This window comes from Anoplolepis gracilipes, chromosome 1 (assembly GCF_047496725.1).
Source record: "Anoplolepis gracilipes chromosome 1, ASM4749672v1, whole genome shotgun sequence".
NCBI lineage: Eukaryota > Metazoa > Arthropoda > Insecta > Hymenoptera > Formicidae > Anoplolepis > Anoplolepis gracilipes.
The window spans coordinates 11,736,757-11,750,258 of NC_132970.1; the positions used below are offsets into that span (position 1 = coordinate 11,736,757).

Genomic DNA, 13,502 nt, shown 5'->3' on the forward strand with positions numbered 1-13,502 from the left:
AGAAAATATATGCTATAAAACAAAAATATCGTATTACTTTAGTGTTCGGAGGATTTTAGAAAAATAATCAAGCTAAGATTAAGATTTAAGATCCTCGTATATTTTCATTTAATATCGTGAATTTTGATTAAGATTTCAAGAAACTTTAAAATCGAGCTGCATATGCACGTATACTTATACTTGCAAATGTATAATTCTCTTTTGTATAAATTACTCATAAAAAATACTACGTTTTAGTTCGTGATATTATGAAAGAATGAATAACCTAAAATATAAAAATATACATATTTTTAAAATATTGAGATATAAGAATTTTCTAAATCAATTTGTCTTATTAATTAAGTATGTGTGCATAACCAATGAAGAAATAATCTAGCAATACAAATAATCTTTATGTCAATAACTAATGTTTTTTTGCCTATAAATATTATTGTATTTAATAAATATATAATTTTACTTATTGTTAATAAATTATAATTTAAAATAATAAGATATAAGAATTCAGACAGTACGTAACGAACTAAAGGAAATATAACATCATATATGTATATCGTTATTTTAATTATTAATTTATTAAATCTAATTGATATATATTGAAAACAAAATAATATTTTTAAAGTAATATAGGCTTAATAATATTTTTAGAGTAATAGTCGTCTAATTAAAAATAAATTTTTCGTAGGCGTCGTCTAATTCTGCTATAATGATGAATTTTTTCCTCCAAAAGTGTGTAAAGTTAGCATTCCAATATTTAGTTGATAATTTCGATATTTATTTCTTAATCTAACTACTTTTATCATGAAAATTTTTATTAAAACATTTCAAAAATTATATAAAGCATTCATCAAGACCTCTCAAAATTCTCAAAAAACGTTTGCCTGCGCGACTTAAAAATTATTGTTGAGAGCATAAAACGTTGATTCTCACTCCGATCTGTTCTCAACATAAGAATATTTGTCAGAATTTACTAATAACTGGTCAGAACTCAGATCTCAAATGTTCACCTCTGGAGCTGTTAAAAAATTTTCATTCAAGATTTAATACGTCGCTTATCATGTTGGATTATTTCAAAACCTTATAAGTTTACTTTAGAATTCCGAAAACTGTACATATGTATATATGTATAAAACTATTTATATATATATATATATATATATGTGTGTGTGTGTGTGTGTGTGTGTGTATGAAGACTCACAGTGTTTCTTATAGAAGTATATAAACTACAGTCAAGAAAGATTTCGTAATAATAAGAATATCAATTGAATATGAATCAGTGTATAATAAAAATTAGTTCGATTGTTAACTAAAGTTTGACTTTATTGCAGAAAGATAAAACAATTTTTTAATTAATTACATAATTAAGTTGTCAAAATATTATAGAAAATAGTGAAGCTTATATAATTAGTTAACAAATTATTTTATTATGTCTTAATAAAAAATTTTTAGTTAAAAATCATATCAAACTTTTACACTGATTTAATTCGAGATAGATAAAATAAATAATCTTTGTTTCAAGCTATGCGTTAGTATATTTAGCAAATTACATAAAATTATGCAACACAAAATATGCATCAATCACATTGCAATTAACATAATATTTAGTAAGTTTAGATATATAATATGTATATATATATATATATATATATATATATATATATATATATATATATTTGTATGTATTATAGTACTAGTAAAACAAAAACATAAAAACTAATGTAATAATAAAAAGTATAGTAACTAGTAATAACATAACATTTAAGATAGAAAATATATTTTTAACATATAATCAAGAGAGAAAAAGAGGTTTACGAGAGACATTCAACGTTTTACGCTCTCTACAACAATTTTCAAGGTTCCAAAAACAAATATTTTAAGAATTTTCAGAGGTCTTGATGAATGCTCTGTATTTTTGAATTCTTATAATAAAAATCCTAATAATAAAAAGCAATAGGATAATTAACGAGAAAATTGTTCGGCTTTTTTGAGATTTTTGAAAATTCACAAAAGAGTCGTAATTTGTATATTTGTAAGTATATAATTTTTTTTAATTAGCAAGAACTTGTACGAATAGATGAGAAAACATTAAAAATGTATCGAAACTACTTATTCGATCTCGATTTTCGAATTCAAATTTGTTAATCGACTCTTTTTATTAATTATAAAATACTCCTAAACTCTTCACAAGGAAGCTAGAATTCTATGAACACTGAAAATGTCAAAATGCTAACTTTATACACTCTATATTCCAAATATTTTTCGTTTCTTATATGTCCATAACAACTGTTCATTTAAAAAATGACACAATCGTGTTACTCAAAACATTTTGAAATATTTGCGGAACCAAATGCGGGCCTAACATTAACGGAGAATATTGCCATCAGGAAATCTATTCAAATCTTGTAAAAAAAAATTCCTTCAAACATCCCTAATCTTCTACGTATTTTTATTCAAAATTCCAGGTTAAGATAACATTTTAAAGATTATTTGGTAAATTTTCTAAAATAAGATTTTCACTTGCATAACATTTTTTATATTTTTTTCAATAAAAATTACAATAAAAATTTACTATATTTAATATTTTCTTAATTTTGAATATATAAAAAAATATATATTTATAATATATTTATAATGTATAATTTTTTAACATATAAGTTACAGTTTGGATTATCAGTAGATTGCTAACTGCTTGCAATGTAAGAGCAAAATTATTATTAAAGAGAGAATTAAAAAAAAAATTCCCTGAGTTCCAATAAAATTTTAGGAAAATTGCCTGAACTTTTCAGGTTTCGCAGGTTTCTTTTTTTTTCAGGGAATAGACACCCTGACCATTCTATCGAAATAAAGCTGCAAACTTTAGTAGAATAGTTTATAGACCGTAGTGCGGTCGTTCCATAGCAGACAGCAGACCGTCGTCACGCGAACCCGCCGCAATTCCGTAAAGAAAGGAAAAGTCCACGATGCGCGCGATGTGCAATAGACGTCGCGTTATAACGGCACTCTAATAGTAATCGATGTGCGAGCGGGAGAAATGCAAGCGAGAGAAGGAATCGAGAGCAAATGAAATTCACGAGTGACGTAAGTTTTGCACGGACGGAAGCAGAATCGAGGTAAATGCAGACGTTCAAATCGAGCAACACGTTTGAAACACGCTACACTCCGTCCTCGCTGTATACGAGTGAAATTATGAGAAATATATTCAATCAATCGAGGAAACTTAATTATTACATCATCGAGCTAAATTTAATAATGTTGTTTGTATTCGTACGCAACTGTATCGCACTGCGAGAAAATGTTATTTAGAACTTATTTTAATTTCCTTGAAAATTCTGAATAATGTGCTTCAAAGTTCTCTCTTAAAGTATTACGACTCAATTTGTAAAATTCTTGTTTGAAATGAAAAAGATTATCAATCTTACGACTATAGTAGCGAGAATATCTATTTAAGAAAAGTATTGTCGAGAGTCATTCTCAAATGAACATTAAGCTTAAGCGGTAGAATTTCTTTCTTAAATATATAAGAAATTAAACATAGAACTTTTAGAATACCTCCGAGAAGAGAGAAAGCCGGAGCCCTATCAATTATACTGAATTTCTGAACATGGAACTGATTAACAACACAAAAGCAATTATTCTTGAATATTAATTGCAAGCGCAAAATAAATATAATAATTAATTAAAAAAAAGAGAGAGAGAGAGTGAACGCGAATAAAAATTCAAGAGAAAATATCCTCTAGATACGAGATCTCATTCGCAGCAAACGTAAACGAGCCGGATGGATGCGGATGACAAGTAATCTCTCTCCGGGAGAACATTATTACGTCACATCCACCGGTACGGTTATCAGAACGCTCGCACGCGGCGAATCTTACCAGTGGTATATATAATATATATATATATATATATATATATATATATATATATGTGTACACGTGTATTAGGTACATTATGCATCTGTTTTCTGTGCAAAATTAAAAATGATCCGAACAATATTCCGCTATTAAAGCGGAACTGCTCGAGGCGCTACGAATGGAGTTCAGAGAAGCTTTATCGAAACGCATATTTCTGTCGCACGGTTCTTTATCTTTGAATCAACGTATTATTAGTCGATTATGTCGATAATTGGTCACATTTACGAAGTGTCTCTTATAAATCCACGTTTATTTGAAAAATCAATAGCACGCGGCTATAATATTTTCATTATTTACATAAGTTTATCACATCCCTCGATCTCCTGCAGTTATTCAGATAGAATGTGATTTGTGTGGGGAAAAATAAAAAAAATTTCAGTATGACAAATGTGAAAATGTAAAATGACAAATGTATGTATGTACGTCGGCGACTTTCCGCGGGTCACCGACAGATCTCTTCCGTCTTCGTTCTATATATTCCCATTTCGCTTTCTCTTTTTCTGCGCATCCTTCTCGTTCTCTCTCTTTCCCTCGCACGCATCCCTCTGCATTTTCCCTATTCTGTTTCCACACTTTCCCCACCGGTATCGTTCCATTCTAACTCGTTTCCCATTCTTCGTTTCTCCGGTTGTCGCGACACGTCGGCCGTTTTATATTGGAATATGTGGGATCGATAGGATCGGAGTCCTATATAATACGCAAAAAATGGGGTAGATGCGCGAGAAGCGAGGGAAACACCTCCGTTAACCTGACACTCCTATTAACAAAAACAAATTCGAATATATGATGTAAGTACAAATGCTAATTTATAACGTGTTAATTTGTCAGTGTAATTTTAAATTTATTGCTCCCAATTAACAGGAAATTGATATTAAATATGATATTGACTTACATTAGCATTTTCGAAAAGAAAATCATAAATAACAAACAAATATACTAAAATTAATTGCTATACATTTTTTGTTAATTGTTCCAAATTTTCGCAAATATATTTTAAAAATATTATACGGTAAGCTAGAGTATCACCTTATTTGTCGATTGTTTATTTTTTTAAGTTAAATAATGAGCAATAAATTTGACATATCTGGAGAATAAATAATTCGCAAATTATTATTTTAAAATCGAAAAAAGCAATTAATTGCATTAAGTGAAACATTTTTTATTATTTCGCAAATTTATTTTAAGACTATGATTTATTTGTCGCGAAATTTATGATTAGAGCAATACACTAGAACTTAATTACATTTGAATCTAATTTCTCTAGAGGTGCTAGATTAAAGATCTTGAAGTACACCATCACTAACATTAACCATACTCGAGTCATGAACAGACGATCGTCTAAACATAGTTTATCATTGACCGATTCTAAACTCTCATGTCTCAAAATAATGTAAAGCGAGTTATATTGCCGGATTATATTATTGCTAGTTTATATTATCGGACAAATAATCAAACAGTAAAATTTAATTATAACTAATATAAATTAGTAAAATTATAAGTTTCATCTCCCCTCCATATCCCACCCCACGCGATGCCTTCTCCTTTTTCCTTTATAGTTTAATCTTCGTTGCTAAAGATATAAAAAAATCCGTTTTAACAAAAAATTTGTTTTTCATTAAAAAAAACAATTTTTTTTAAATAGAATATTAGTTTTCATATTTTTTGGCTAATATAATGAAAAATTAAAGTTCTTGTATTTTTAATTTATATTTTTTCAAAAATAATTTTAGTGAATTAATGAGACTTTTATTAACCACAAAAATCTCATTAAGCCACTAAAATTGTTTTCGAAAAGGTAAAATAAAAAATAAAATCAGGATGTCTATTAAAACCTTGTAAAAAAATTTCCTGAAAATTCCCTGATTGCTTAGGTATTTTTGTTCAAAATTCTGAGTAAAGAGAATATTTTCAAGATTTTTCAATACAACTTTCTCTAAAATAAATTTTTTTATTACATATGTTTTTTAATGTTTTTCATTTACACGAAGGAAAAATACAGTCTTTTAAATTTCAAAAGTTCTATGCGTAAAAATTATTAAAATAATAATTAAACAAATTAAATTGCCAAATTAAACGCTGGTCGTATTCCAATAGATCATTAGCTTTAATGAGATTTCGTGTCAGTCTTATTGTCAGTGTTATTCTGTAATCACTTTTAACTTTCAGAGATTTTATGCGTAAAAATTATTAGAATATATTTATTAAATATATTCTACATTATTTTTTTTATATATTATTATTATTATTTATATTATTATTATTATTATTATTATTATTATTATTATTATTATTATTATTATTATTATGTTATCTCTATATATTCGCGCTGTAGCGGTTTAGGGACGGACCATATTAGTAGCAACCGTCGACCAATGTCGGGAATCGTCCGCAATGTTTTTTCCCTAATACGCTTCGTGCTGTACATGTTATTTCTCTATATTGTTTGCTACACAATGAAATAATATAATAGTAATTTTTATTAAACACGGAAAAAATATAATAATAAAAATTAGAATATATAATATTTGTAATCATGAAATATACAATAGTAACATACATATACAAGTAATCACGCGATATTTTTATTCAATAATATTATATGCATATACGAGTTCAATAATATTATATATGTACAAATTATTGTTTTAAGAATATTGTAATTATTTAAATATTTTGAAGCCCAAACAAATACATAGGTAATAACAAATATAAAATTTACCATTTCTATAATATATACATACAGAAAAGATCATTAATCCTTTTATACATATTGGAACACATACATTTTTTGTATATGTATAAAATATATAAATGTGTCGATATGTCCAAAAATTTATTTGTAAAGGCATTAATGCGGCCTTCTGTACATATGCACAATTAATTTATTATAACAAGCGGAGATACGAATGTCTCACCTCGGTACTTATATGTCCGGCATCTCAAACGATTTGTTTAATTAATATTCTAATAATTTTTATGCATAAAACTTCTTATGGAACTATTAAAATAGAATTTTCAAACATTTAAAATCTGATAAAAAATTTAAAAATTTACAACATTTTTTCGTCAGCGGACAAAGACGCAGCGTGAACTTGACGTCTCAGTTTATCCCGAGCCATTCTTTTCTTTATGGTCATAACTATTTATTTAATCTATTAAGAACTCTATAACTATTAAAAATAAAGCCAGAACTCTCAACAATTAATGAGTTTTCACGAAGTGAGATGCCAGTTTCATATACGCGCAGCTGACTATTTACAACATGAGAGCAAAATCCAAAAGAGAATTTTCGAAAAAATTCCCCGAATCCCAATAAAATTCCATAAAATTTTCTTGATTTTTCCAGATTATGACAAAAGAAATCTCTGAGAATCCTAAGTTTTCCAGGGAGAAACGATTAGTTTGTAGAATATTTCCATTCAGGAATTTTAAATGAATAGAAGAAATCGATTATAAGAGTCTCCGATACTCTTTAATGATAGTAAAGATGTTAAAAATACATATTTATATAAGAAAAAAACATTTTGAAATAAGAAACTTGTTTTTTGAAAAAAAAAAAAAAAAAAATATATATATATATATATATTTTATAAAAAAAATTAGTCTTTTTATTTTTTATTTACATTTTTATTTGCTGTTCTTTTGTAGTACTCATACACTCACTCATGAAAACATGGTTAATTTATGATCGTTCGCGTATTCACCCAAGTATGATCACATTTTCAACTTGAACGCACTTTATTTTACATTGCAAAGCAGGAATGCAAAAATCACAGTTGTACAAAGCTATGATTCATTCAACAGATTGCCTAACCTAATTTACAAAATGCTATCTTGTTAACAAATTATATATGCATACATTTTATATATATATATATTACAATTTTATTGCTTATTTAATTGTATTATAAATTGTATTATAAATATAATGTTCGTAGGGAATTATTATCGTGATAGATACCTACTACGATTTACGAAGTGGTTCGCGTTGTTACTCTTTTCGTTTTTGAACCTCGCGAGAATGTCAACAAAGCGATCACGTATAAACAATCGTGCTTTATACGCTGCAAAATTTCGGCGCTGTCGTTTATACGCGCTCACCTTATTGTCATTCTTGCGACGAAACTCGCACGGGAAGGTAAGCGCCGAATATGTACACGTCGTCGTGTTTAATATTTTTCATATTTTTTTTTTCTTAAAGACGATTTATTACAACTAATTGATAAAAAAAAATATAATAAAAAAAAAACAAAATTATCATTTAAGTATATCTATATACTATTCGTTCGTGATGTGTATCTGTGATTTTTGCCTTCTCCCATCGTGATATAAAATAAAATGCGCATCGTGTGATTAACATTCGAATGTGGAAAGTATCGTGTGATCATCGTATTCTTATGAATGCGTGATTATTATTAACCGTGTTTTCATAAGTGAGTCTTGTGTAAATGCCATAAAGGAGTGGTCAAGGAAAAAACCTAGAAGCATCGACTTATTGATAGGTAATGTAATATACATTTTGTTAATCTATTATTCGTAAACTTAATTGCTCACTTAAATTTTCTGGAAAGCAATAATAATCACTTTACATCATTTTAAGACATTAGTTTAAAATTGGCCAACCATTACCGGCTACATTAGACGATCGCCCGTCTGTGAATCACGCATATGATAGTGTTAATGATCGCACACTTTGAAACTTCCGTTAACCTGACACCTCCATCAAGAGAAATCAAATTCGATGTACAACATAATTTGTTGCTTTAGTCTCAAATTTCGCGAACAACTAATTCTAAACTAGAATATTTCAGTAATCAATTTGAGAAATAATAATTTAATATCAAATTGATATTATAAACTTCAATTTTTATATCCTTACAAGATTCCGTGTCGGAGCATAAAAATTAAATCTTTTTAAAATTTATTTACAGTATTTTAAAATAATTCATTAATAATTCTGATATATTTACTTTTTTCTGCTATAATTTTTTTTTTTTCCAAAAATGTCGACGATTAAATCAGCACCACGTAAAAAATTTGAGATTGAAGCAACAAATTAACCTTTAATTAGCATTCACTTGATTATGTTATATATTCAAATTTGATTTCCCGTGCTGGGGGATTCCGGATTAACGAAGGCGTGGGGGAGACGTGCGGCCTCGAGGATATTCGCGCGACAAACGCGCGCGGAAACGAGGGAAAATAAATTAATTAAGGACGCGACGTCGCACATATCGACGCCGGATACGAAACTATATCCAACGCAGCGAAGAGAAAGCCGTGGATGAGACGCACGACTGCGAAACTTCATTCGAGTACGTGATGAAAAAAAACAACTTTGCTCTTGCCACAGCAAAACTATCATGCGAGAAAACGATCAAACATTGCCGTCGTATCCAAGCATCACATGGTAAAATTACTCTATCAAATAAAAAGACTATAACAACAAAGATCAGATCTAAAATTAAAATTAATTTAACGTAGTTATTTTAATAAATAACAATATCCTCTTTAATCAATTTTATAAAATCGCGTTAAAATTCTAAAGTTTATTTATATCACAAATATAATTAATTTAATTTAATGCTTCACACAGCCGGATTTTCGATTTTATGGCCCTTATACTGTGATCTTTAAGAGACCCTAAAATTTGAAATATGAAATGTAATATGTGTTCATTATGACTCGAGAGCTTCTTAGTCTCTAATTATATGAAAAATGAAATCTACAATCTTCATTCCAATATAAGCTTTCAACAGATTGGAAGCTGCTGCTTCTTACTAGCTCAAATTTCTAAAAAGTCGTCAACCATATTTTTAACTTACGTATTCTAAAAATTATCGCCCGACAATAGACATGTGTCCTTCGTTATACCCCCTGGTGTATTCTAACTTCTCGCTTCGACTTTCTCTAAAACCGTCCGTCGGTTGGCCTGCCAGTCAGCGTCTGCGTCTCGTCTAACTGCATGAAGAAAGAGAGAAAAAGAGAGAGAGAGGGGCGGGGGGGGGGGAGAGGCAGAAAGAGAAAGACGGACAAACTATGCGGTTTGTACACACAGGCGGCCATCTTTCCTTACGCTCGGAAAAGAAGAAGGACGGGCTCGCCTGACGGAGTAGCCAGTATAACGCAGAGTTTACGCACATATATTGCAAGAACGCAACACACAGGCCAACCGACAGGTCGTTACCTGTAAAGGATCAGACACACGCCCGGTTTTGCGTGCGCGCGGCTAAAAATTTATAGAAGTTAGCGGGACATATATGTGTTCGCAGAAAAAAAAAAAAAAAAAAAAAATAAATAAATTTCCTCTCAATTTTACTACTGTTACTTTCTTCAATTTTGAAAAAAAAAACTCTGAATAATTTAACGTTATTTTGTGGATACCATTAAAATATCCAATTATATTTTAACCTTCCTTAGGAAAGGGACGTTGTTAATGTTCCAAATCGACGAGAAATATATATCGTGCGCGAGATAATTTTGGATAATTGAAAACAATAATGCTCCTATTCTAGATCATATTTCTTAATATACTTTTACGATATTTATCGTACATACACTGTGCGACATATCGTTAAAGTAAAATACTACTATATAATAAATGACAGGGTGTCTACTCAATCTTGTAAAAAAATTCCCTTAGGTATTTTTGTTTAAAATTCCAGATAACGAGAATTTTTCTAAAGGTCTTTTTAAGTGCAACTTTCTAAAATAAGCTTTTTATTGTATGCATTTTCTAATTTTTTCCACTCATACAAAAGAAAATAAAGAGTCACTTAAGTTACAAGTGCTAGATTTGAAAATGTACTGAAGAAAACTGAATAATGTTCATAAAAATAAACATTTCTTTACTTGCATTTTTACTATAAAATTTTAATTTTTTATCATTAAAAATGATAATAAAGAGTAATTATGTATTGCAGATTCAACATCTTGTTAAGGCATTGAATATGTAAACAGAGATAGATATATTCATTCTATTATATCGTATTATATTATACAGGGTGTCCCGAAATGACCGGTAAATATTTTAATGGCAGGTTTTTTAGGACATTTTAAAACGAAAAGTTTCATACAAAAATGTCGAGACTACAATAATTTTCAAATTGAAAGCGATTATATTTCACGAATGGTAGAGCTGAGATTTCATGCGCTCAGGTGCGGCAAAATAACAATTGCTAAAAGTACTTCTATGAATTTATCTAATTCTTTTTTACCAATTGTTATTTTGCCTTACCTGAGTGCGTGAAATCTCAGCCCTACCATTCAACAAAACTATTGTAGCCTCGACATTTTTGTATTTAATTTTTCGCCTTAAAATGTTTTAAAGAACCTGCCATTAAAATATTTACCGGTCATTTCGGGACACCCTGTATATATATATATATATATTTTTTTTTTTTTTAATTGTATTTGATATATAAATAGTATATAAATTAATGAATAAATATAAAAAAAAACATTAAATATACATATAATATAAGATATATATATATAATTGACATATATTTATAAAAAAAGTGTTTTAAATATATATATTATTATTCACAACTTGATAATCAGTAGATTGCAAATTGCATATTAAGTATACAATATTAAAGGAAAATGATCAAAAAGAAAATTTCTTTAAATCCTCCAAATTCCAACAAAATCTCATGAGAAATCCCTAATTCCCTTTTTCCAAATACGAGAAAGAAATCTCTGAAAATTCCTGTTTTTTCAAAGGCTAGACACTCTAAATGATATTACTAATGCAATCAGCTACTAGTGTCGCCGAGTGCTGTAGACGTATTTATTTTTCGACATTTTCGTATGTTAGACTGCGCGCTCGCGAGCTGCAGCCAAATTACTGTAATTACGGACTTTCTCGCCGACGCGTGTACACGTCACGCGTGTATTTCGCACGCACGCTACGCCCCCGATGGCATTGCAGTAATTAATGCCATACTAGATGAACGGTCGTCAAGAAACAAATATATATTCATCGCAATGTATAACGATCAATTAATTAATTTAATGCTAAATTTCTTCTGCCGCGAAATCGCATTTTATCAAAATCTGTAAAAGAATACGCAAAAGATCGCAATCATTATATCTCATTTTTTTATTAAAATTCAATTGACAAATGCATTTATGTCAGAAACCAGCATAGTAGCTGGGCCTGATGCCAAGAAACAAAAATGAATTTTTTACAACGATATTTTTTGCACAAGTAAGTTTTATTATCTACGATGCGTTTAAAACCCGCGATATTACTTTTCATGAACCATACTTTAGATAGATTCGACTCAAACTCTGAGTTTACTCCAATATTACAAAGTTTAACGGAACTTTAAGCTTTTATCCCATTGATCTATGTAATAATACAAAAAAAATGGACATACATAAGAACATACATAAAAACGAAAGAAAGAAATGGACTTACATATGTACATAAAAGCAAAAGAATTCTGACAAATTAAAGTTGTAATTTATGTACCTAATTGTGGTATTTTATGCATCTAATTACGGTATTTGCAAATATATCGATACTGGAATAATTAAATTTAAATATTCAATTTGTACAGGCAAAAATGCAGGTGATCTTTATAATTTTATTCGCGACGATATAAAATGCGATATTTGACAAGATGTATATCTAATAAGATTAAACTTTCGGAAGATATAGCGTGAAATATCTTATACCGAGAATGCTCGTTTTCTTTAATCGCTGGCATTCAGTTCGATTCGCAAAAGAATAAATTTCTCGATTGTCTTTCAGATATCTATTCAAATCTTGTAAAAAAATTTCCTGGCTTTCCAAGTATTTTTCACTTGCATAACATCTTCATTTTTTATCATTAAAAAAATATTTACCGCATATGTTTTGCTAGGACATTATAAACAGAGAAATATATTTTAAACACTTGAAATTTTCACAGCTTGGCTTATCAATGTATCGCCGTCTGCTTACAATATAAATTAAACGAGCAAAATTATCAGAAAGAGAGAGAGAGAGAGAGAATTAAAAAAAAATTCCTCGAATCGTAAAATAATTTCAAGAAAATTCCCTGATTCTTCTTGCAATTAGTATAAAAGAAATCCCTGAGAATTTTTCAAGTTACCCATGTTTTTCTAGGGAATAGACACCCTGTTTTCGCGCAAACACGAAACACAAAGAATCTTGCGTTCGGTCACGATGGTCGCCGGCGAGGGGAAAAATAAGGAAAGAGAAAAAGAAAAAGAAAAAGAAATCGACTCACCGGTAATGACGTCAGCCGTGGAAAGCGAACCGGATCCAAAGTTTCCCGCGGCAGGTCGATCCACCGGCGCGGCGATTCACCGGCCCGGCCTGGCCGGGCGTGAACGACGTCGACGACGATTCCGTGCGGCAGTCACGACGCACACGCGCGCGCCCTGACACATATGTACACACACGCGGGAACGCCGGCGGTGGCGCGTATCCTATTTGGAGAATTCGATCGACCGGTCGATCCGTAAAACGACTCGCACCACGTCACTCCGCAGCATAATTCGCGTCTCGTGCGCGCGCGCGCGCGCGGAGGACACTCGTCGTCCTCTTGGCCCGCTTTCTTTCTCTTCCTCCTGCGCGTC

General features: G+C 29.9%; 1 protein-coding gene across 5 annotated transcripts in view; it reads right to left on the minus strand.

Annotated features, from left to right (window-relative positions):
- Smr (nuclear receptor corepressor smrter) overlaps positions 1–13,286 on the minus strand; it is a 75,497-nt gene extending 62,211 nt beyond the window's left edge. For all 5 annotated transcript variants that reach the window (XM_072889697.1, XM_072889547.1, XM_072889617.1 and 2 more), the window contains exon 1: positions 13,151–13,286. The gene's annotated coding sequence lies outside the window, so the exon portion shown is untranslated. The remainder of the gene's footprint in view (positions 1–13,150) is intronic.
- Positions 13,287–13,502: the final 216 nt, after the last annotated feature.